The following is a 22466-nucleotide window of genomic DNA, read 5'->3' as shown; positions in this document are numbered from 1 at the left end:
GTGGCCTATATAACCAAGCCTTGGGAGCTTGGTTGAGGTTGACAAAATAGATGTGGTTAACCCCTATTAGTAGTCTACTTGTGCCCTAGCTTGTAAAGAGTCCTTGGTGAGGGTTATGGTGAGGTTTCTCCACCCACAAGGAGCTACGTGAGCTAGCCGGAGGTCTTCCGGGGAGTAATCCACCGACGGATAGGGATCGTGCACCTTACGGACAGCCGTGGAGTAGGAGCTTTATCTCCGAACCACGTAAATCGGCGTGTGTTGGTTTGCTTGCTCTTTCTTGTTCTTTGTATTTGTATTTAACTTTCGTATTTGTGTTTGTATTATTTGTATTCCGCTGCGCAACTAACAAATACGTAGAAAGCGATCGATTTGGGGGCGCTGTCTATCCAACCCCCTTTCAAGCCGGCCACCGATCCCCCAACAAGTGGTATCAGAGCGAGGACGCTCTCTATTGGACTAACCGCCAAGGAGGCAAAAGATGACCGGCTTGATTGAACCTCCAAAGTTTGAAGGAGGAAGCCTTGGGGACATCACCTATTGGATGATGAAGATGGAGATCTTCTTCAACACGGATTGGGACACCATGATGGTGGTAAAGGAGCCATTCAAAGTCCCAAAGGACAAGAAAGGAAAGAAGCTCCGAACACGACATTGGACGGAGGAGCAAACCTCACGATCGGAGGTAAACTCAAAGGTAATAGCAATTTTAATTGATTTATTGCCTCCTAATGTGATAAGTGGTATAGGTAAATATGAGAATGCCCATAAATTGTGGAGCAAAGTGAAGAAATTACCATGGGAGGAATTTTTGCCTACACAAGAAGAAGAAGAAAAATCCGAAGAAAGTGATGAAGTGGTCCAAGAGGAGAAGAAGGACCAATCGGATGTGGAGACCAATTCAACATCAAAAGAAGAAGAGGAAGTAAATTTGGTCACATTTGAGGAAAAGGATGAAGAAAGGTCATCCACAAGTGTGGATGAGGAAGATATATCATCTACATCCTCAAAGGTTGAAGAAGAATCCAAGACAAGTGAAGAAGAAGAAGAAGAAGAAGAAATCTTGGAAGAAGTCAACCTAGTGAGCACCTCCACCGAAGCAAAGTCAAAAGATCACATCATTTGTTTCGGGTGCAATGAGAATGGCAACTACAAGAGTAGATGTCCTATGGGTAAGAAAGAAGTGTCTCCTAAACTCAATTCAATCTCTTTAGAATCTAATTTGAGTTATAGGAAGAAGAAGGAGAAAATGCACATTAGATGCTTCACGTGTGGAGAACTTGGACACTACCACACAAGATGCTCAAGGAAGGGAGAGTTCAAGAAGTTGGAGCATCTAAAGAAGTGGGAGAAGAAGAAGAGGAGCTCAAGTCAAGGGGGAGCCTCAAGGGTAAGGGAGATATACCCTAATTTGAAGTGTAATTCAAATTCAAATTCTTATGTTCCCATGCATGTTAGGAAAAATAATGTTAATCATTATATGCCTATGCAAAATTTTGGTTTCAAATATCATGATAGGAGTAGGGTAATTGTAGATCAAAACCCTAGGAGACCCATTCATGAAAAATCTAGAAATGGTAGACCTAAGGAGACCCAAGGCATTAATCCCAAGAAGGGGAGACATATGCCTAGAAAAGGTAGGTCTAGGAATGTCCAATTTGGACAAATTAACTCTAGGGTTAGGAACCTAGAGAAGGAGAATCAAGTCTTAAGGGGAAAGCTTGATAAGTTAGAACAATTCCTTAAGAGATTCAATGTTGGATCTAAGAAATTAAATATGGTGTTGGGTAGCCAAAGAACCAATCATGATAGATCGGGCTTGGGATACCGATCTAGTTCCTCCAAGGCTAATGAGAGATCATGTGCTAGGGTGGCAAATGATCATGGAAAGGGAGAGTCCTCCAAAGCTAAGGGAAAGTCTTATGCTAGGGTTGCATATGACTATAGCAAGGAGAAGCCAATAAATGGCAAGGGAAAGTCATTTAATGGTAAGGAGAAATTAACCAAGGACAAAGTGTCCAAGGTTAAGAAAGTTAGATTTGTAGGCCAAGTATCACCGGAGGTGCACCAGATCACCTAGGGAGGTGGATAAGGCTAAGAGCTCTAGGGGGAGGTCAAAGAGTCAATTTGGGACCCATGGCCAATGGATCTCAAGTGGGTTTTACTTGGGAGTCTATGTTAGGTCATGGAATGTGCCAAGTGGTTTAGAGACGGACTTGAGTCTCAAACCTAAGGAATTGGCACACATGAGTTGTGTTTCATGCTTGAAAATATGACATTAGGGTCATATATCATGATAATTGGTTTTGGATGTATAGATGCCATATAAACCAATGCTAGGGATGCATTGTGGGTTAGTATGGGCAAATACATCAAGAGGAAGCCAAAACTAGGACTTTAGGTCAAGGTTCAATTGAACTTTTTAGCTAGTTTTGTGCTTTATGTCAATCTTGGGATTGGTGATAGAAATATTTTTATATATATTTTTCCCAAGTAGATATTGATACAATAGACCTCTCCACAAAATTTGGGGATTTTTGGAGGTCTGTGAAATTTCTGGCGCATTTCTGAAGTTGGCTAGAAAAGGTTGATTTTTTCATGAATAGTGTACCAGTCGACTGGTACAGTTACCAGTCGACTGGTAACACTGTTCACGAGCACAGAATGTCTCTGTAAGCTCGTTTTCATGGGGGCAGTCGACTGGTACTTCTTGCAGTCGACTGATACCAGTCTGAAAGTGTTTTCAGCACTAGATTTTGACCGGGTCAGCTCATATAGATGTATGCGATCCATGGATTATACATACTTGAGTTTAGGATCATTTGGATGGTAAGCTCATTTAATTTATGCATTTTAGTTTATTTAGTAAAGTATCTGTCAAGCTGTAAGTTTCGAGAAAGATATTTATTTTATTGTTCAAGGCAATTCACCTCCCTCTTACCGGTCGCATGAAGACCTATAGCCAGGATACACGATCCTAACCCTATAAAAGGGAAACTCCTCCCTATTTCTTGGAGAGGAAGTTTTCTCCATTGAAGGAGACATACCGAGGAGCAGTCATCTGTTTGGAGAGTTCTTGGAGGCGATCTAAAGACATTTTTATCATTGTTTGCGTCCCAGAGCATTGGATTGAATCCGAAGACCCTGTCTCTCACTTTGGATAAGCATCTCTTTCCCCTCTAACCTATTTGAATTGTAGAATACTTATTTCAATGTCTTTGTGTTCATCTCCTTTGTTTATGGAGCAGATTCCTCTTATTCTAGGACTATGGGAGTAGTTGTGATGTGAATCAATGTAAAACTCTATGGATATGCCTTTCCTTTGTTTCAAGGACATGTTTATGCTTATTTCTTATTTGATTGAATGCATGTGTGAACCTTCTTGCTAATACATGTTGTTAAATTAAATGGATGTATAGATTAGTTGCCACTTAGATGGAATACCCAATATCGTATGACTGGAGGTTCCTTGGTGACAGAGGGTAACCATCATTCTAGACATCATAGAGATTTCCTTGAAATGGAGGTCGAATCTATACAAGAGACACCTTAAATTTGGGCCTAAAGGATTTTCTGTTAGTAGGTAATTGGTGTAACTTGAACCGAATGGCCAAGGGTCCCTAAGTGAAAAGGGTAACCGTTAGACTGGACTTCTTTAGGCTATCCATCTTGCTTGTTAGCATTGGACAACAACAAGAGAACACTGGTAATTACTTAGGATCTTTGTTAGGTATAACCTAGAGAACAAGGAATTGACTATTCATATTGCATCGATAAGCATCACAATGAAACCTAAATCCTACAACTATCTTCCCAAATTAGACTTCCTCACAACAACTCCTTTGCTAATCTCTTTCTTAGACTCTCACGTGATTTTTAGTTCGAAGATTGATGTGTATAAATAATATATGTTTTTAAGCATTCTTTAACACACATCTACTTATATTTCAAACATATAATCTATACTTATTGCACCCTATTTCATTATTATGTCATACTTTTATTCTATTTATTCAGAGATCTACTTTTTACAAATTTTGATTGGTAGGACGTCATTTGGAGTAAAAATTACACATTGAAGCAACTAGTGAAGATCATCAATGGGGGTCGTGCCAAAAGGCACGGCCATGTGTCGTTCCCATGGCAAAGTAGGAGCAGGATGTGCCTCCCATCAGCAGCAAACCAAGGAGTGGTTGTGTGAAAACATACGGTTGTGTCCCCCTTCCATGGCTGAATCATGTTTCGATTGTGCTAAATTACACGGTCGTACTACATTTCTAAAGATGATTCAGGGTTGGCCATGCCAAAAGGCAAGGTCATGTCTCTTCGACTGAGGCTATTCATGCCTAGGTCGTACCAAAAGGCACGACCATGGCGGAGAAAACAAGGCTGAGTTTAATTTGGGCAGACTGCAGACTTATTTTGAAATAGTTATAATTTTGTACTCGGTTTGAATTATAGGATATTTTTTATACCAAAATATAGCTAACTTCAAGATCTATAACTTTGCTTCAGGTTTAACAAAAAGAAATCATGGTTTACCCATGTTAAAAGGCATGGTCATGCCTCTAGTCGCATCTTCATTGGGTCATCCATCTAGACTGCAGACTAAACTTTGAACCATCAAACTTTTAGCTCGGTTGGAGTCAGGGCTCAATCCAAATATCAAAATGTAGATAATTTCAAGAGCTACAATTTTGGTTCAGGATGAACCATGAGAAAACTAAGTTTAAGGGGTGAAAAATCCAGTTTACTAAAACCCTATAATCCTGATTAATCTGGACATTTTGGAGGAGACATAAAAGGGTCAATGAACCCATTCTTTGACTCAACTTTGGCTTGAGATTCACCCTCATTCCTTGGGAAAGGATTCTTCCCCTTCGAGGAATCCTAGAAGCTTCATCTTCGTCGATCTGTCCACCTCCGGAGCAAGGATTGTATCCAAGAAAACTGACGCTATATAGATAATCCTTTTCTTCTCTTCTCTTTATGTTTTGAGTAGTAGATTACTTTACTTCTTATCTCTTGGTTGTATTTCCTTTTCTATGGAGTAGATCTTCTAGATCTAGGATATAGGAAGTAGTTGTGATGTGATGCAATATATGAATTATGTAATTAGACATTTATTTGTGCAATGATATGTTCTATGGACTTGTTCCTATGTGTTATGCCTTGTACATGTCTGACAAAATATGTGTGTAGTATATGCATGTAGATTGTAGTGGATTTGTCACATTATAGAGAGAAATACTAGATTGTATGACCATGGAGTCCTGTGATAGGGGTTAACCTTTTAAGCGAACTTTCTAGGATGATCCTCTTGAAAGGAGACAGATTCACTACAAAGGAGTATCTAATTAGAGTTTAGAGGATTTATACCAAATTAATATTAGGAAGTGACTTGTGTAATTTAGAACTGTATGACCAGGGAGCCCTGTGATAGAGGGTAACCCTTTAACTGGGTTTTCTAGGTTATCTCTTCTTTCTAGTTGCATTACTCTACCATTAGGAAGTAAATTGGATAACCCTAGGATTGTATGACCGAGGGACCTTAGGGTAACCCTTTAACAGAACTTTTTAGAGTTGCTTCTTTACTTAATGGCGTTAGGACTTGGGTCAACTCTTTAATACAACCTATGCGAGGTTTTATCATACTTCAGTTAAAATTCCTACAATAATATAAACATGGAGTTAGGTAGATGAACAATGTATAGTGACATTAACTAGCATCATAATGAAATCGAAATCCTAGAATCTATCATCCTTCCTTCACTTATGCTCATTCTCTCCCTCTCTATTCTCTCACTCTCTACTCTCTCTTTACTCTCACTCTCTCTCTCTCTTCCCTTCTCTTTCTCTTTTAAGCGTTCGTGAGCCAACATTTGATTGCCTAGATAACTCACCATGTGAAGTTAACTAGTGCTTAATTAACAGTTCTCATAGGATTGATATTTTATTACTTGATGATAAATGTCCACTAGTGAATTATACACATCAAAGAATGTTGGTGCAGTTTTGCACTAACGGTCTAACTCAGGTTTTGATAAGTAACAAGTAAGTTAAGTTAGGTTTTGTTGTGATCTAACCACTTGATTAAGTGTGAAGGAAATCCAACTAGGTCAACGGGTCGACTAGATAGTTGGTACGAAATCCAACTAGGTCGATGGTCTGACCGGATAGCTGGTATGAAGTCTAGGTCGGTTGACGGGCTGACCGGATATCTAGAAAGAAGTTCAGCTAGGTCAACGGGCCAATCGGATAGATGACATGAAGTCCAAGCAGGTCGATGGGCTGACTGGATGTCTGGCAAACTGGTAAGTTAACTGTAAGTCACTAGAGGAGAGTGACCAAGTGAGGACACATCCCGGTTAAAGGGATAGTAGGCATCGGTTCAATTTAAGTCCATTTGGGATCCCTAAGTTGAGACCTTGACTAGTTCCTGGTCTTGGGAGGACAGGAACTAATTACTACTCTGTATTATTATTAAATTGTCCTAAAACTTGTTTTGTAGGTTATTTTTAGACTAACATTATTTTGCAGAGCAAAGAGAAGAAAATTACCTTCGGATGAACAGTGTTCGAATGCGCCTTCAAGCAGTGAATGCACCTTTGTACTGTTAATAGAAGGCATCTTCCATGGCCATGGAAGGCGCCTTCCGCAGGATAAACTTGGGCATCGTCGCAGATAAGAGCTGAGCCGTTTGGGATAAAGTTTGACCAGTTGAAGGTGTCTTCTACGCCTATTGAAGGCGCCTTCCACAGCCTATATAAGGTAGGCTCGACTAAGCAACCTACAATAACTACTATACAAGCTACTACGCATTCATTTGAAGTTTCGACTGCTCCGAGCTTCTGCTACGACTCTACTGCAAAGCTGCTATGCCCGACGACTGCTCCGAGGACTTTTGATCATGGTCGATAGACCAACATCGACACAAGCACTCCAACTTTGATCTTTAAGTGTCAATAATTTTTCTTTGTAATTAAATACTACAAAAGGACAAGTGCAGTGTGTTGCACTTATTCAACCTTCTTATACTCGATTCTCTTTTTCAGAGGTATCAAAAAAGGTTTTTAGTGCATTACCCGCCGATAGGTCCACGGGACCAGGGTCTTGGAGTAGGAGTCATCGAAGGCTCCGAACCAAATAAATCGACCGTGTCTGTTTCTACTTCGCTCAACTATCTTTTTGATTTCTGTTTTCTTTTCAACTGCATTTGTACTTTGATTTTAAAACTGAAAAGATGAGTTTTTAAAAAATCACATGATTCACCCCCTTCTCACATGCATAATAGATCTAACAAGTGGTATCAGAGCAAGTTCTGCTCTGAATTGGTGCAACCATCAATCAAGCCGGGGGAATCATTTTTAGATTTCTTTGTTTTTGGCATTCTATTTGAATTGGTAAAACTTTACCTATTTAGATAATTTTTTCGTTTGGTTTTAATTTAAGATTGGTACAACACCTCTCAAATTTTTTCTATATTTTTAAATATATCTCAAATACTGCTAATCCAAGATCAAGTCTTGGTACCTCGTTTTAGTTTTTTTCTACAACTATGAAATGACACAACTTGAAGGGTACAATACTGTTCGTCCTCCCCTATTCAATGGTGACGACTTCCCGTACTGGAAGAAACGGATGGAGGTGTACCTGAAGACCAATTTTGACCAGTGGTTCAGCATCACTAGAGGCTACAAAGCTCCTGTCGACAACGTCGGAATTCCAATGGATCCAGAACATTGGAATCCAGAAATGAATATAAAGGCGCAGATCGATTTCAAATCTCTTAACACAATTCAGTGTGGGCTAACAAAAGAAGAGCTTAACCGCGTTGGCCCACACAAAAACACAAAGAAACTTTGGGTCAAGCTCATAGAACTGCACGAGGAAAATAACGACACTAAGGTAACAAAGAGAGACTTATTTTTAAATAAATTATTTAATATCAAAATACAGGAAGATGAGACTTCCAGTCAGCTGCACATGAGAATAAAGGTCAACCTCAACGAACTCCACACAATCGGCCACCAATTAGAGAACTGGGATCTGATAAGTTATGCCTTAAATGCATTTCCTTGAAATGAACTGTGAGCATCCATCGTGGATGCCTATAAGATTTCAAGGAACTTGTCAAAGTTAAAACTAGATGAATTATTATATGAACTAGAACTGCACAAACAGACTAATACCAAATCTGAGAAAGGTCTTGCTCTTATTGCAGGGTTATCAAAAGACAAGTCTAAATCCAAGCCGGAACCTGAAGTTGAGTCTGACCCAGACTTAGATGATGAAGAACATCTAGTGAACTTGGTAAGAAAAATATTCACCAGTAGAAAGAAAGAATAGAACTCTACTTAAAGCCTCTAGGACAATGCTAAATGAGTATGACTTACCAAAATACTTTTGGGCAGAACCTGTTAGCACAACCTGCTATGTATAAAACAAGACAACTATAAACAAAACTCATAATAAAACATCATTTGAACTCTATTATAATAAATAACCTAATATTAAATACTTTAAAGTATTTGGATGTCCAATCTATATATTAAATACAAGAGAGTACTTAGGAAAATTTACCTCAAAAATATAAAATGGAATCTTTTTAGGCTACTCACTAAATACTAGAGGTTATGGAGTATATAACAAAGTTACACTAAGAATTGAAGAAACCTCAAATGTAAAATTTGAAGAGTCTAATCAAAACCTAGAATAAACCCAGAATCAAATAATCGAATTTGTTCGAGGTACTACTAGTCAAGGGGAGACAGTGAAAACCTAAGTCATGAAGAAGAAGATCAACTTCAATAGAATGAACCTATTAGAACCATAAGAGTAAACTCAAATCATCCAATTGACCAAATAATTGGTGACTGTTACGATTCCGCAAGTGCACGGATTCGTCATCAGTAATAAAAAATATCGATCCCACAGGGACTGGTTATAAGCACTAACAATTGTTCACTTAGGATTAGCTAAGCTACCGATGGTTTTAAACAATCTAAGAAGAGAGATCGGGAAAAAGAATCAAAAGCTGGAAAGTCAAAATGTTCACTTGGTTATGAGGTATTCTAGGAGGTCGGTTTCGTTATGGTGGTATTGATGTGCCACGATTTATCCTACTCTCGTTGTCCTTTATCATGCAATTGCTGGGAACTAGAGCAGCTATACTTAAGCACCAAGAGGAGGAATATCCCTAAGAAAGCCTGTTACGGTTTACCCCTGTCACTAGGGCACCTCGGCAAATCTAGAGGGCACAACTCCAATTGGTAAGTTAAGAATAGCGGTTAAGAGCTGAGTTTGATCTTTCGTTTCCTTGAGGAGAATTTGCGTCTCCTTTCAAGGAAGTACCCTAGATGTCCGTGAATGGGTTACCCCTTGTCACTAGGGCCCCTCGGGTGTACGATCTAGGGATAATTCCTATGCGAGGTCAACAAGTTCTACACAATCAAGCGGTAAGCGATTGAAACAAAGCATAAAAGATCATCCAACGTGAATAAACAAAATGCGAGTTTTACATCAATCCGTGCCACAACTACTCCCTACTCCTAGAATAGAGGATCTACTCCATAGTTATCGAAGAAACGCCCAAATACATAATGTAGATAAATATACAATCTTCAGATAGAGATAGGAAGAAAGAGTATGCTTATCTGATGACGACGAGTGGCCTTCAGATCCGATTCTCTGCTTCTGGAGTCGATGTGATAGTGGAAGATCATTGGACGGGCGTCCAGAACGGTCCGAGATGGCTCCAAGATATTTCTCCAACTGATGGTTTGCCCCCCCCCCCTCACGAATAAGGGTTAAAACCCTTATATAGACTAGGGATCGGCCGCGGCGACACGGCCGTGGCAAGATGGCACGGCCATGTTCATCTCCTTCTCTGGCGGGGTTGCACGGTCGTGCCAATTGGCACGGCCATGTGGTCTCTGGCCTATGTTCCCTAAGGCACGGTCGTGCAAGGAGGCACGGCCGGGCGTTTTCTTGTCTCGGTCTGGGGTGGCACGGCTATGCAAGGGTGCATGACCGTGTGTTGCTTTGCCTCTGCCTCGGCCGCACGGCCGTGTAAGGGTGCACGACCATGCGCTGCTTCGCCTCTGCCTTGGCCACACGGCCGTGCAAGGGTGCACGGTCGTGTTCTTTGGCTTGTTTCGGTGCGTAGATAATCGTCGTTTTTGCTCTGAAAATCGTTCCTGTCAGCACAAAACCAAACAAAGAGCAAATATCCGAACAAAAGAGTATATATGATGAATACAAGATGAAAGAGGCAATAATGCAACAAATACATATGTATAAAGTACGTGAATGTGCGCTAAAACACGCGTAAATGATCATAATATTTGCGCACATCACACCCCCAGACTTGAACCTTTGCTTGTCCTCAAGCAAGACGCTACAAACTATGCTCATGGACTCTTGTAGTGTTTCATAATCCCTAGTGCATTCGTCAGACTCTATCAACTAGTTTCATTGATAAGCATGACTGTGGAGTAACCTAAGTATGGCCTAAGCGTAAGTCCTTTGTGCTCAGTGCAGTAAGTAGCTCAAACTCTTCAAGTTTCAATTCTCTGTCCTAGTTAAGTCGTCATATAATTGAGTTCCTAATATTCCCGGTGATAGGCACTTACCTGTCACACACTTGGTTCGTTTTCCTTAAATTACACAAGGTCTCAAAGGGTACTTCTCAGAATCAAGAGAAACACAACATTCATTTCCCCAGTAACCTAACTCGGTCTCAAAGGGGTGGATTGTTAGTTTCCACTCACGACAACTATTTTTTATCCTTTATTTATTTATTTATTTTTTTTTTGAAACACATGCATGATGCATATGTTGGGATTTAGATTTTTCCGAATGAGCTTTCATGATCTGAGGTTGTCCAGTAACCAAAATGTAATTAAGGAATCACCATGGGAATAAAAGTACTAAGCAATTTGGATGAATCATAATTATTTCAAAAAGTATTTCTACTATCCAAGATTAAGCACTTAAGTGTAGTGAAAATAAGGTCCTTACGGTTAGGCCAAAAACTTATGCCGGACTCCGTACAATACTTAGCTTATTTCATGCTACTAAAGATAGAAAAAGGAGATACACTAAACATACTAACACTATCAGATAACCCATGAACTAAGGAAATACTAGCAATTTTTCTATCGGACAAGTCGGAAAAAAGGTCGACGGTTGATGTTCTTAAATATGTCTCACAATCAATAGGTAGAAAAAGAAAATGCAAATGAGGTGCAGGCATAAACAGATAAAATGTGAATAACTAAAACTAGACTAACCAAAACAAAACAAATAAAATATCCAAAAGCAATAGAAAGACTTGACTCAAGTTGTGCAGCAACACCCCCCAGACTTAAACTTTTCATCGTCCCGATAAAATCAATACGGTGGAGGGGGTGGGGGGAAAAGGAGGTCCCTGATGGGGCACATGGGGAAATTCAGGCATACCAAGAAGATGGCCAAGGTGTTGATGATATTGATACAAGACGTCTACTTATTGTCGAGTAATATCCATATCATCCATAAAAAAACCTCATTCTCTCCTGGCCCACCTCGTAATCCTGTACGAACCCCGCCACCTGACTATGAAAGTCTCTAGTGAACTGAAAATGATCTCGCACCTCCCTAAACTGGTTGTCAGATAACTTGAAGCGACCCTCCAACAATTGTTACTGGGTATAGTGCTTCTCATGAAGGGATTCTAAAGAGGTGCGGAAGTCAGAAAAATCGAAACTAGAGGGTCTCGTACCGTAAGCAAAAGAGTGTCTAGGAGGATCCGGATGTTCGGAAGGTTGCGAGACACCAGATAACGAAGGTTCCTGGTGGTACTTGGTCTCTGCAGAAGTGGAAAAAATCTCAGGGGTTGGCTCACTATCACCCAATTCGTAAGGTTGCAAACTGAAGTGCGCTCGGGATAAGGAAGGGGTAATGGAAAACCAACATTTCTAGGAAAGGAAAACTCATTCTCATCCCGAAAATCATTTTCATCACAAGACAAGAATCGATGTCAATCTTGTCATTGCCATGAATAACCTCTAATCCATCAAGCTCACAATCTAAATTAAGTGCTATTAGAGTGATCAATCCACCAAACACTATCGTCCCTGAAGATGCCTTAGCTGCCCTTACCAGAGTTTACAAGAAATGGAATCCGGAATCAAAATCAACTTTCTTCAACATCACCCAAAGAGAATAGAGTTCTATTTTTCTAACCACCCCGTCACTTTCTCCTCGACCAAAGATCATGTTGCTCATCACTCGGTGCAGATACCTAAAGGTCGGGTTTTGCATACGGGACGCCTTGGCTCTGGAGGGTTCATAAGGGCCATTTGATCCGGTTATCGACCTCCAAAATTCGTTCCATCTAATTCCACCATCAAATCCTCGGGCACCACCACTAGGTAAACCAAAACAATCGTTAAAATCACTAAAAGTCCATCGAACTTCTTTGTTCATCATTCTAAAAGTTATTATCCCTATGTAGTCCTCTTCGGATGAAAATTTAACATCAATCAAATTCAAAAATTCAAGGACTAGACGAGGGTAAGTCAGTGCATGGCAATACATAATATTGTTCCAAGCTAAAGAGCTAATCATCCAATCAATGTCATCCCTAATTCCTAGCACATCCATAGTGATAGGATCCATATATTTGGCGCAGACAATTTTTCTAGCAACAAGGTTATCATATCTAACTTTTTGATCATGATTTCTAAAAGCAATATTAAACTCATTTTCGTTACCTTCGTCGCGTGCCACCCTCTTTCCTTTGCCTTTTGATGATGAAGCCTTCCCCTTGCCTTTGTCACCTCCCGGTACGTCTCCTCCTCCAGATCCACCGCTTTCTTGACGAAATATGTTCAAGATCTGCGACATGGTGAGCTTAGAATTCCGTGGAGATAAGTCCTTGAGGATAGGAGCAGGGGAGAGGAGGAATAGTGGGTTAGCTTCTTTTTCCAAAGTTATGGCTTGGGAATGTGTTAGATCTAGATGTAGATCTAAGGAAAGGTGGACTCTAGAGGGAGAAATTAGGGTTAGATGAGGTATAATGGGGAGGGGAAGGGTTTTGGGAGAGAAGAAGGTAGGGGCTAGGGTTTCTTGGAGGAAGTAGGCGGCGCCGCACAGGCTAGGGCACGGCTGTGTCTTATAGACACGGCCGGGTTAGATCAGACTGCACGGCTGTGCCAAATGGCACGACCTCTTCTTTTCACCCCTCGGCCGAGCTCGCAAGGCAGTGCCGAATGGCCGAGCTCGCACGGTCGTGTCAAACGGCACGACCCAACTCTTCTTCTTCTCTGGAGTCTTCTGCACGGTAGTGCCAAATGGCACGGTCAATTCCTTCCTCTTCTCTGCTCAAGCCACATGGCCGTGTAAAGTCGCACGGCCCGTGGCTTCTACTTCTCCGCACAGCTCTACACGGTCATGTGAGGTCACACAGCCACCTCCTTTAAGTGCGGGATGACTCGTCCTCTATTGTTTTGGCTCCTCTGATTCCTCCACGCCAATGAAACGCTCACGGCCAACTCGTGGAGATTATGCACATCCTGAAAATGAACACGAAATAGGTAATGCTACTCGACTAAATCTACTTAAAGAAATAAAATAAATGATGGAACACCCTTGGGTTGCCTCCCAAGAAGCACTTGTTTTAGGTCTTTAGCTCGACCCTGTTTCAGTCAGTGTGGGCTGACCCCATGGGACAACGACTCTTCTTCTAGAGTTGATGCTCCAGCCTGCTCCTTCAATTTCGCTCGTGCAGGACAAATGTATTTCTTGCTGCTTGCTGGAGGGGAACTCTCATGGAAATTGCACTCCCCTTCTTTGTATATTCTGATTCCGCAAGAATTTCCCTGAGAAGAGGGGTTGCATATGGAAGAATTAGACAAATCAAATTCAATCTTTCCCTTATCGATCTCTAAGGATACTTATGGCTTTTTACATCGATGATGGCTCCAGCCGTGGCAAGGAATGGTCTTCCAAGGATGATCGGTATCTTGGGATCTTCCTCCATGTCTAAGATAATGAAACCTGTAGGAACTATACATCCACCCACTTCAACTGGCTCATCCTCCACTATTCCCATCGGGTACCTGCATGAATGGTCAGCTAGTTGCAGTACCATCGTGGTCAGTTTAATGTTCTGAAAACCCAGCTTCTTGAATAAAGAGTATGGGAGCAGGCTGACACTGGCTCCCAAGTCGCAGAAAGCTCGCGGTATAAGTTCAGAACCAATTTTGCACGGTATAGAGAAACTTCCTGAGTCCTAAAGCTTGGGTGGAGGATTCACCATAAGGAGGGCGCTTCAATTCTCTATTAGTGCTACAGTCTCGAAGTTGCCCTTCTATCTTATGTTAGATAAAATTCCCTTTAAAAATTTGGCAAACTTTGGCATTTGGTGCAGCGCATCTATCAATGGTACTTCTATGCAGATTTCTTTGATATTCTTTAGGAAACGGTTGAACTCTTCATCTCTCTGGGATGATATAATCTTCTGCGGAAAAGGGATCTTCAGATTCTGTGGCATAGCTTAAAGAGTTTCTTCAACCCATTTAGTAGCCTCTTCTCCATCCTTGTTTGGAGTCTGACTGGGCATTAGAAGAGAGGGCTCCTTTTCTGGGTCAAGCTCCTTCTAAGTAATGATTTGGGGGCCACCCACAGTACGTTCGTTCCTCAGCTCAATGTGGTTGCAATATTCTACTGGATTTAAATCTAGTTTCCCTGGGAAGGTACCCTGTGCTCTTGAGACGAACTGAGCTATCTGGGCTATCTGGCTGTCTTGCATCTTTTGATGCTTCTCAGAATTTTCCAGCCTCTGAGTCAGTTGTTTGATCTCACTTTTCATCTCCTTCTGCTATGAGAGGGCTTCCTCAAGCATCTTTTCAATTCTGGATAGTTGTGAAGGTGGCTGTTGCCCAGGTTAGTAGCTCTGTTGTCCAGGTTGATAATTCTGATGTGCTGGTCCCTGTTCTTGATTATTCCTGTATGAAAAATTGGGGTGATTCCTCCATCCAGGATTGTAGGTATTGGAGTTCGGATTATTTTGCCTCTAATTATAGCTAGTTATTATATCGCATTGCTCAAGTTGGTTTATCTACGCTTGCATCGGCCCAAGGGGGCAAGTGTCTTGAGTGTGGCCCATGCTCCCACAGATGTCGCAAATATAGACTATGGCATTGGCTGTGTTGCTTCCCATTGCTTCAAATTTCTTAGTTAGGGCATCCATCTTTGCAGACATGAGTGTGAACGCATCCACCTCGAACTTTCCTGATGTCTTCATCTGACTCCCCGAGAATGCACCGCTGGATCTTTCAGATGCCCATTGATGGTGGTTCTGTGCCACATTCTCTATAATCTCTTCAGCTTCATTAAGGCTCTTGTTCATCAACGCTCCTCCTACTACAGAATCCAAGGATACCTTCGTGTGATAATTAATTCCATTGTAGAAGGTGTGCAGAACCAGCCACTTCTCAAAACCATGATGGGGGCATTGTCTCAGCATATTCTTGAATCTGTCCTAGGCTTCAAATAATGATTCTGAGTCTATCTGTTTGAAGCTGGCAATCAGGTTCCTCATGTGGGCAGTCTTGCTTAGTGGGTAGAACTTGTCTAGAAATTTCTGTTCACACTGCTCCCAAGATGATATGTTGTCTGTTGGAAGAGAGTTCAGCCACTGCTTGGCCCTGTCTTTTAGAGAAAATCTGAAAAGAAGCAGCCTCACTGGTTCTGGAGGGACACCGTTCACCTTCATCGTACCACATATTTCATAGAACAGCTCTATATGATGGTTTGGGTCTTCGTGCGGTCCTCCTCTGAATTGATTCTGCTGGACCATGTGAATTACTGCAGGCTTGATCTTAAAGTTGTTGGCTTCAATAGGAGGTCAGGTGATGCTGGATCGAACCCCTCATGCATATGGTGTCGCATAATCTTTCAGCAGTTTGTCGGTCATTTCTGAGGGTTCCTGTGCAGCTTGGAAGGCCTTCTGTAAATTCCTTCTCCGCAGAAAGGTCCTGTCAATCTCTGGATCAAACGAGAGAAGCTGCCCTGAAAGGTTAGCTCTTCGCATGCAAAAACAAGGTGTAGAATATTACAATACGAAATAAGGGATGATAGAGGAAAGAATAAAAATGCAGTAAATAAAGAAAATAAAACCTAGTCTAATCCAATATGAATATGCTAATGTTATAGACGCAGTCCCTGGCAACGGCGCCAAAAACTTGTTACGATTCCGCAAGTGCATGGATTCGTCGTCAGTAATAAAAAATATCGATCCCACAAGAACTGGTTATAAGCACTAGCAATTGTTCACTTAGGGTTAGCTAAGTTACCGATGGTTTTGAACAATCTAAGAAGAGAGGTCGGGAAAAAGAATCAAAAGATGGAAAGTCAAAATGTTCACTTGGTTATGAGGTATTCTAGGAGGTTGGTTTCGTTGTGGTGGTATTGATGTGCCACGATTTATCCTACTCTCGCTGTCCTTTATCATGCAATTGTTGGGAACTAGAGCAACTATACTTAAGCACCAAGAGGAGGAATATCCCTGAGAAAGCCTGTTACGGTTTACCCCTGTCACTAGGGTGCCTCGGCGAATCTAGAGGACATAACTCTAATTGGTAAGTTAAGAATAGCGGTTAAGAGCTGAGTTCGGTCTTTCATTTCCTTGAGGAGAATTTGCCTCTCCTTTCAAGGAAGTGCCCTAGATGTCCGTGAACATATTACCCCTGTCACTAGGGCCCCTCGGGTGTACGATCTAGGGACAATTCCTATGCGAGGTCAACAAGTTCTACACAATCAAGCGGTAAGCGATTGAAACAAAGCATAAAAGATCATCCAACGTGAATAAACAAAATGCGAGTTTTACATCAATCCGTGCCACAACTACTCCCTACTCCTAGAACAGAGGATCTACTCCATAGTTATCGGAGAAACACCCAAAGACATAATGTAGATAAACATACAATCTTCAGATAGAGATAGGAAGAAAGAGTATGTTTATCCGATGACGACAAGTGGCCTTCAGATCCGATTCTTTGCTTCTGGAGTCGATGTGATGGTGGAAGATCATTGGACGGGCATCTAGAATGGCCCGAGATGGCTCCAAAATATTTCTCCAACTGACGGCTCGCCCCCCCCCCCCTCGCGAATAAGGGTTAAAACTCTTATATAGACTAGGGATCGGCCGCGGCGACACGGTCGTGCCAAGATGGCACGGCCGTGTTCATCTCCTTCTCTGGCGGGGTTGCACGGCCGTGCCAATTGGCACGGCCGTGTGGTCTCTGGCCTCTGTTCCCTGAGGCACGACCGTGCAAGGAGGCACGGCCGGGCGTTTTCTTGTCTTGGTCTGGGGTGGCACAGCCGTGCAAGGGTGCACGGCCGTGTGTTGCTTTGCCTCTGCCTCGACCACACGACCATGCGCTGCTTCGCCTTTGCCTTGGCCGCACGGCCGTGCAAGGGTGCACGACCGTGTTCTTTGGCTTGTTTCGGTGCGTAGATAATCATCATTTTTGCTCCAAAAATCATTCCTATCAACACAAAACCAAACAAAGAGCAGATATCCGAACAAAAGAGTATATATGATGAATATAAGATGAAAGAGGCAATCATGCAACAAATACATATGTATAAAGTACGTGAATGTACGCTAAAACATGCGTAAATGATCATAATATTTGCGCACATTAGTGACCCAGACCTAAGAGTTTAGACTAGGTCATCCTTTAGAAATTTAAGTAAAATATCCTTGATCTCAAAAATTGAACCCAAAATAATAGAAGAATCCTTACTTGACCCAGATTGGATCATAGCCATGTAGGAAGAACTAGCCCAATTTGAAAGAAACGAAGTCTAGGACTTAGTACCACCACCTAACAATAAAAATGTAATAGAAACAAAATGGGTATTCAGAAATAAACTAAGTGAAAATGGGAAAATTATTAGAAATAAGGCTAGACTAGTGGCTAAAGGGTTTAGTCAAGTCGAGGGACTTGACTATGATGAAATCAATGCCCCAATAGCTAAACTTGAATCTATTAGAATGCTACTTAGCTATGCAACCCATAAAGGATTTAAACTTTATCAAATGATTGTTAAATCTGCCTTTTTAAATGGGCTAATAAAAGAAGAAGTGTATGTAGGTCAACCACCTGGATTTAAGAGTCTAGATCATCCTAACTATGTCTTTAAGCTAAAAAAAAGCCTTAGCTTGTATGGTCTTAAACAAACACATAGAGCCTGGTATGAATGGTTGACCTCCTATCTAATTTTCAAAGGGTTCAATCAAGGATAAATTGACCCAATCTTATTTGTAAAGGCAACCAAACAAGATATATTTATAGCTCAAGTATATATAGACGACATAATCTGTTGGGGTTCCATTAAAGTCCCATATTGGAAAGATTTGGTAAAGATCATGGGTTTAAAAGAATGTAGAATATCTCCATTGGCATGAGGCCTTTTAGGGAGAGGCCAAAAGTAAAGCCATAAGGGTCTAGGCCCAAAGTGGACAATACCATGTCATTGTGGAGATATGTGGACATCCTTTGGGCACAACAATTGGTATCAGAGTCATGGTCCAGATCAGATGCAATGTGAGGCAGCCTTAAACTAAGTTGAGGGTGGGCCCAGAGTAGGTCAGGATGACCGGATGCTTGCGAGGAGGCCCAGAGTAGATCAGGATGACTGAATGCTCGCAGGGAGGCTCAAAGCAGGTCAGGGTGACCGGATGTTCGCGGAGAACCCAGAGTAGGTCAAGGTGACCAGATGTTGGGGGTTGGCCTAGAGCGGGTCAGGATGATCGAATACTTGCGGGGAGGCATGTAGGTCAGGGTGATCGGATGCTCGCAGGAAGGCCTGAAGCAGGTCAAGAGTGACTGGATCCAGCTGCTTGCGGGGAGGCCCGGAACAGGTCAGGGTAACTGAATGATTACAGGGCCCAGACCATGAGAGTAATGACGGCCCTTCATTTTGGGGGAGGATTGTTGGGATTCAATCAAAGTCCTACATTGGAAAGATTTGGTAAAGATCATGGGTTTAAAAGGATGTAGGATATCTCCATTGACATGAGGCCTTTTGGGGAGAGCTCAAGAGCAAAGCCATGAGGGTCTAGGCCCAAAGTGGATAATATCATGTCATTGTGGAGATGTGAGCATCCATTGTGGAGAAGTAAATCCCGTGAGTACTAATCCTAAGTGAGTAGGGCTTCCTCGTGGTTAACAAGGAATCCTAAGGATGTGTCAGGATAAGGGAACACCTTATAAAAAGCTCGATATAAGTTTAAAAATTCTTTCAAAATTCATTTGCAAATCTTTAAAAACTCATTTAAAAATTCATTTTGAAATTTTTTGACAAATATTTTTGAAAAGTTACTTTGAAAACTCTTTGAACTTCTTTTTGGAAAACTCTTTGAAAAAATTAGTCTGAAAACACTTTTGAAAACTTCTAAAAATACTTTCTTTAAAAAAGTTTAGAAAATATTTTTAAAAAAAATACTTTAGTTGTTCTTTTAATTTGGATCAATGATAATCATGATTTTACTGCATTATTTTGATTCATATATGCATGGTTTGATGTTGATTTCATAGTTTAAATCATGGTTACATCACATTTTGTGCATAGTGTGTATTTTTGGACTTAATTGCAAATTATCTTATTTTTGTACTATTTGATGCTAATATTTGATTCTTATTTTGTAGGCATCAAAGGATCTTGGATTTGGATCTATTTGGACCGGAATTTGGCTCGAATCGGAGTTCAAACGAGAAGATAAAGCTTTGAAGCATTATGGGTCGTTTATCAAGAATAGGACAGATCTGGACCATCCGTTGAAGATCTAGCCGATCCAACTTAATGGGGAGGAGATCTAAGCCATTGATGAAGATCCAGAAGTTTTGATCCAGATCTGAGTTCATCTATCCATTCATCAAGCCGAATTAATCTGGGCCGTTCATTGAAGACTAGGCGGATCTGGGCCATCCAGTGATGATCTGATCGATCCGACCTACGGGAGGGTAGATCCAGACCCTAGATCAACATCAGTACCTTCGGATCAGATTTTGGATGACTTTTCACCGTTGATTTAGCCCGGAATCATCTCAACCGTCCATTCCAGATCTGATTTAAAACAGAAGCTACAGTCCCTTTCTTCTTCGTCGACTCCACAGCGCGCAGCAGCCTCGTCCTCGTGGCAATCTTCCGGATTTCGGCCCTATTCCTTCTCCGATCAATTTCCCGAGCTTCAATCTCGGTGGAGAACTTCTCGGCGGTGTCATCCCGATCATCTGGATCCATCGGAGAGTGTTCTCTCCGGTGGAAATCTGCTCACGGCGACTTCTCTGTTTTCGCCAGATTTGGAGGTGGTCTTCCAAATCTGCGCTCCGATTCCATTCAGTGACACTTGGAGGTGGTCCGCCGGCGTTATTGAGCTTCATCCGACGCTCATCCGCAGTCCACATTTTCACTTCAGATCCAGAGAGCTCCGGGATGTAGATTTCCATCATTTTCGGCATTTTTGGGTTTTGGGATGTTCTTAGCTCGTCGGGGGTGGTCCGTCGGCGTTGCTGAGTATACCTGGAACTGAGACGCAGCTGAGATGCTCCACTGAGGTCCGAAATTGGGTAGTCTCGATTTTGGCCTCTTGTGTGACGGCTTGAGTGTGAAGTTTTGTGGAATTGGTTGAGGGATTGGATTGGTTAGGGTTTATTTCGTTTTGTTATTGTTTTTACAGCTTAGAACAGATTACTTTTATGTTTTGTTATATTTTTATGCAAGTAGTTAGCATTTCTTTCCTTGTTGAAGCTTAGTTTAATTTTAATTTGTTGCTTGGTTAAGTGTTTAGAGTTTAAATTCAAGCTAGGGTTTAATTGGTGTCGTAGATCAGATTTATTTGCATCTTGTATTTCATTCCTTAGTTTATAAGTGTGTCAATGATTTAATCTCAATGTAGGAGTGACAATGCGTTAAAGTTTGATTGTTGGCACATAGGTAGGTTTTAGTTATGCTTTAGATTAATTTCTTTACTGTTGTGTTTTCCTTTGTAGATTTATATTCAAAGCTTTAAAACCCCCAGCTCCATTTTTATATCGAAAACCCCAAAAATAGGAATAAAAAGACAATCCTAGATTACATCATACTGTTGATTCCTCGAGAGCGATCCTGGGCTCGTTACTACAACGTTATTGCAAAATTAAGGGGTTCAGTGGAAAATACATTTATTAATTTGATTAGCGGATGTGACAGATTCGCTATATCAAATTTTGGCGCCGTTGCCGGGGAAACATTGTAGTAATTTTAGGATTATTCTTTATTTTGGAAAACTTTTTTTAAAAAAATTGTTGTTTAATTACTTTCATGATTATATATCCATGTGTTTGATTTTATTTGTTCCTGAATCTTCTGATTTTATTTGCTAGTGTTTCAGTGTAAGAACAGGAAATTCATGTGACCATGGATCCATATCATCAGTATTTTGGAGATGGGATAGAGAATCATTATTATCAGCCTCAGACTGGGATTTATGCGCCTGAATATCAGTATGAGGAAGTACAAGAACAAATTAAAGAATCAATGTGGAAATGCAATGAAGTTATGCAACAAATGAGAGAGCATCAAGAGCAACAATTTGCAAGGATACAGAATATACAGAGTCAGTTAGATCAGATAGCATCATCTATTAATCAGTTACAAGCACAAAGAGCCAGTGAAGAGGTGGATTGTGGAGATCTTGTCAGGCATGACACTACTTCTATTTCTTCACAAGAATTTTCTAATATTATTTGTGATGATGATGTAGTTGTTAAAATTTCTGAATCTACTGATGATGTTGCTTTAGATGATGTGAGTGATGCAGGTCTTGTTGCAGAAGATGATATAAGTGTAGGGGAGTGCTTACTGGAAGCATTACCTCAAGAATCACCAAGAATTGAAGATGTAAGTGTAGGGACTTGTGCTATGGAGCCAAGCACCCAAGAATCACTACATGAAGTTGAACATTCGCCAGAACTGGAGTCTGAGCATTTATTTGAGGAGAAAGAGGTAACAAACACCACTCCAGGTACCTCTCAAGATGACAAGGTGAGTATTTTGTGTAGTTTTTCAGATAATTTTATTGAGGTACCAATTGTTGATTTTATTAGTTGTGATGCAATTCTTGATATATATTTTACCCACACTAATATTCTCCTATTTTCTTCTTATCCCATATGTGTATGGGAGGTGTTTTCTTTTATTGATTGTGTAGGAGAAATTAAGCTTCCGGAGTGGGTGCTTACACTGAACCGCCTTAGACCTCCAGAAAAAGCTTTCGAAGGAAAAATGATTAATAAGAAGAATTCGAGTGGAACCATGATTACTCCACTTTCGGGGTGGATTCTACTTCTAAACCTTCTTCAACCACCGGGAATTAAAGGGGAGTTGGTTCTAATTTCGCTTTCTTTTGCATTTTAATTCAAGTTTTG

At 41.1% G+C, this 22466-nt stretch overlaps 1 pseudogene; it reads left to right on the top strand.

Annotated features, from left to right (window-relative positions):
* Positions 1-15485: 15485 nt before the first annotated feature.
* Positions 15486-15557, top strand: LOC122025897 (annotated as a pseudogene).
* The last annotated feature ends 6909 nt before the right edge of the window (positions 15558-22466 follow it).

Source organism: Zingiber officinale, chromosome 9B (assembly GCF_018446385.1).
Source record: "Zingiber officinale cultivar Zhangliang chromosome 9B, Zo_v1.1, whole genome shotgun sequence".
In the NCBI taxonomy this organism is placed as follows: domain Eukaryota; kingdom Viridiplantae; phylum Streptophyta; class Magnoliopsida; order Zingiberales; family Zingiberaceae; genus Zingiber; species Zingiber officinale.
This window is presented reverse-complemented; position numbering and strand designations above follow the sequence as displayed.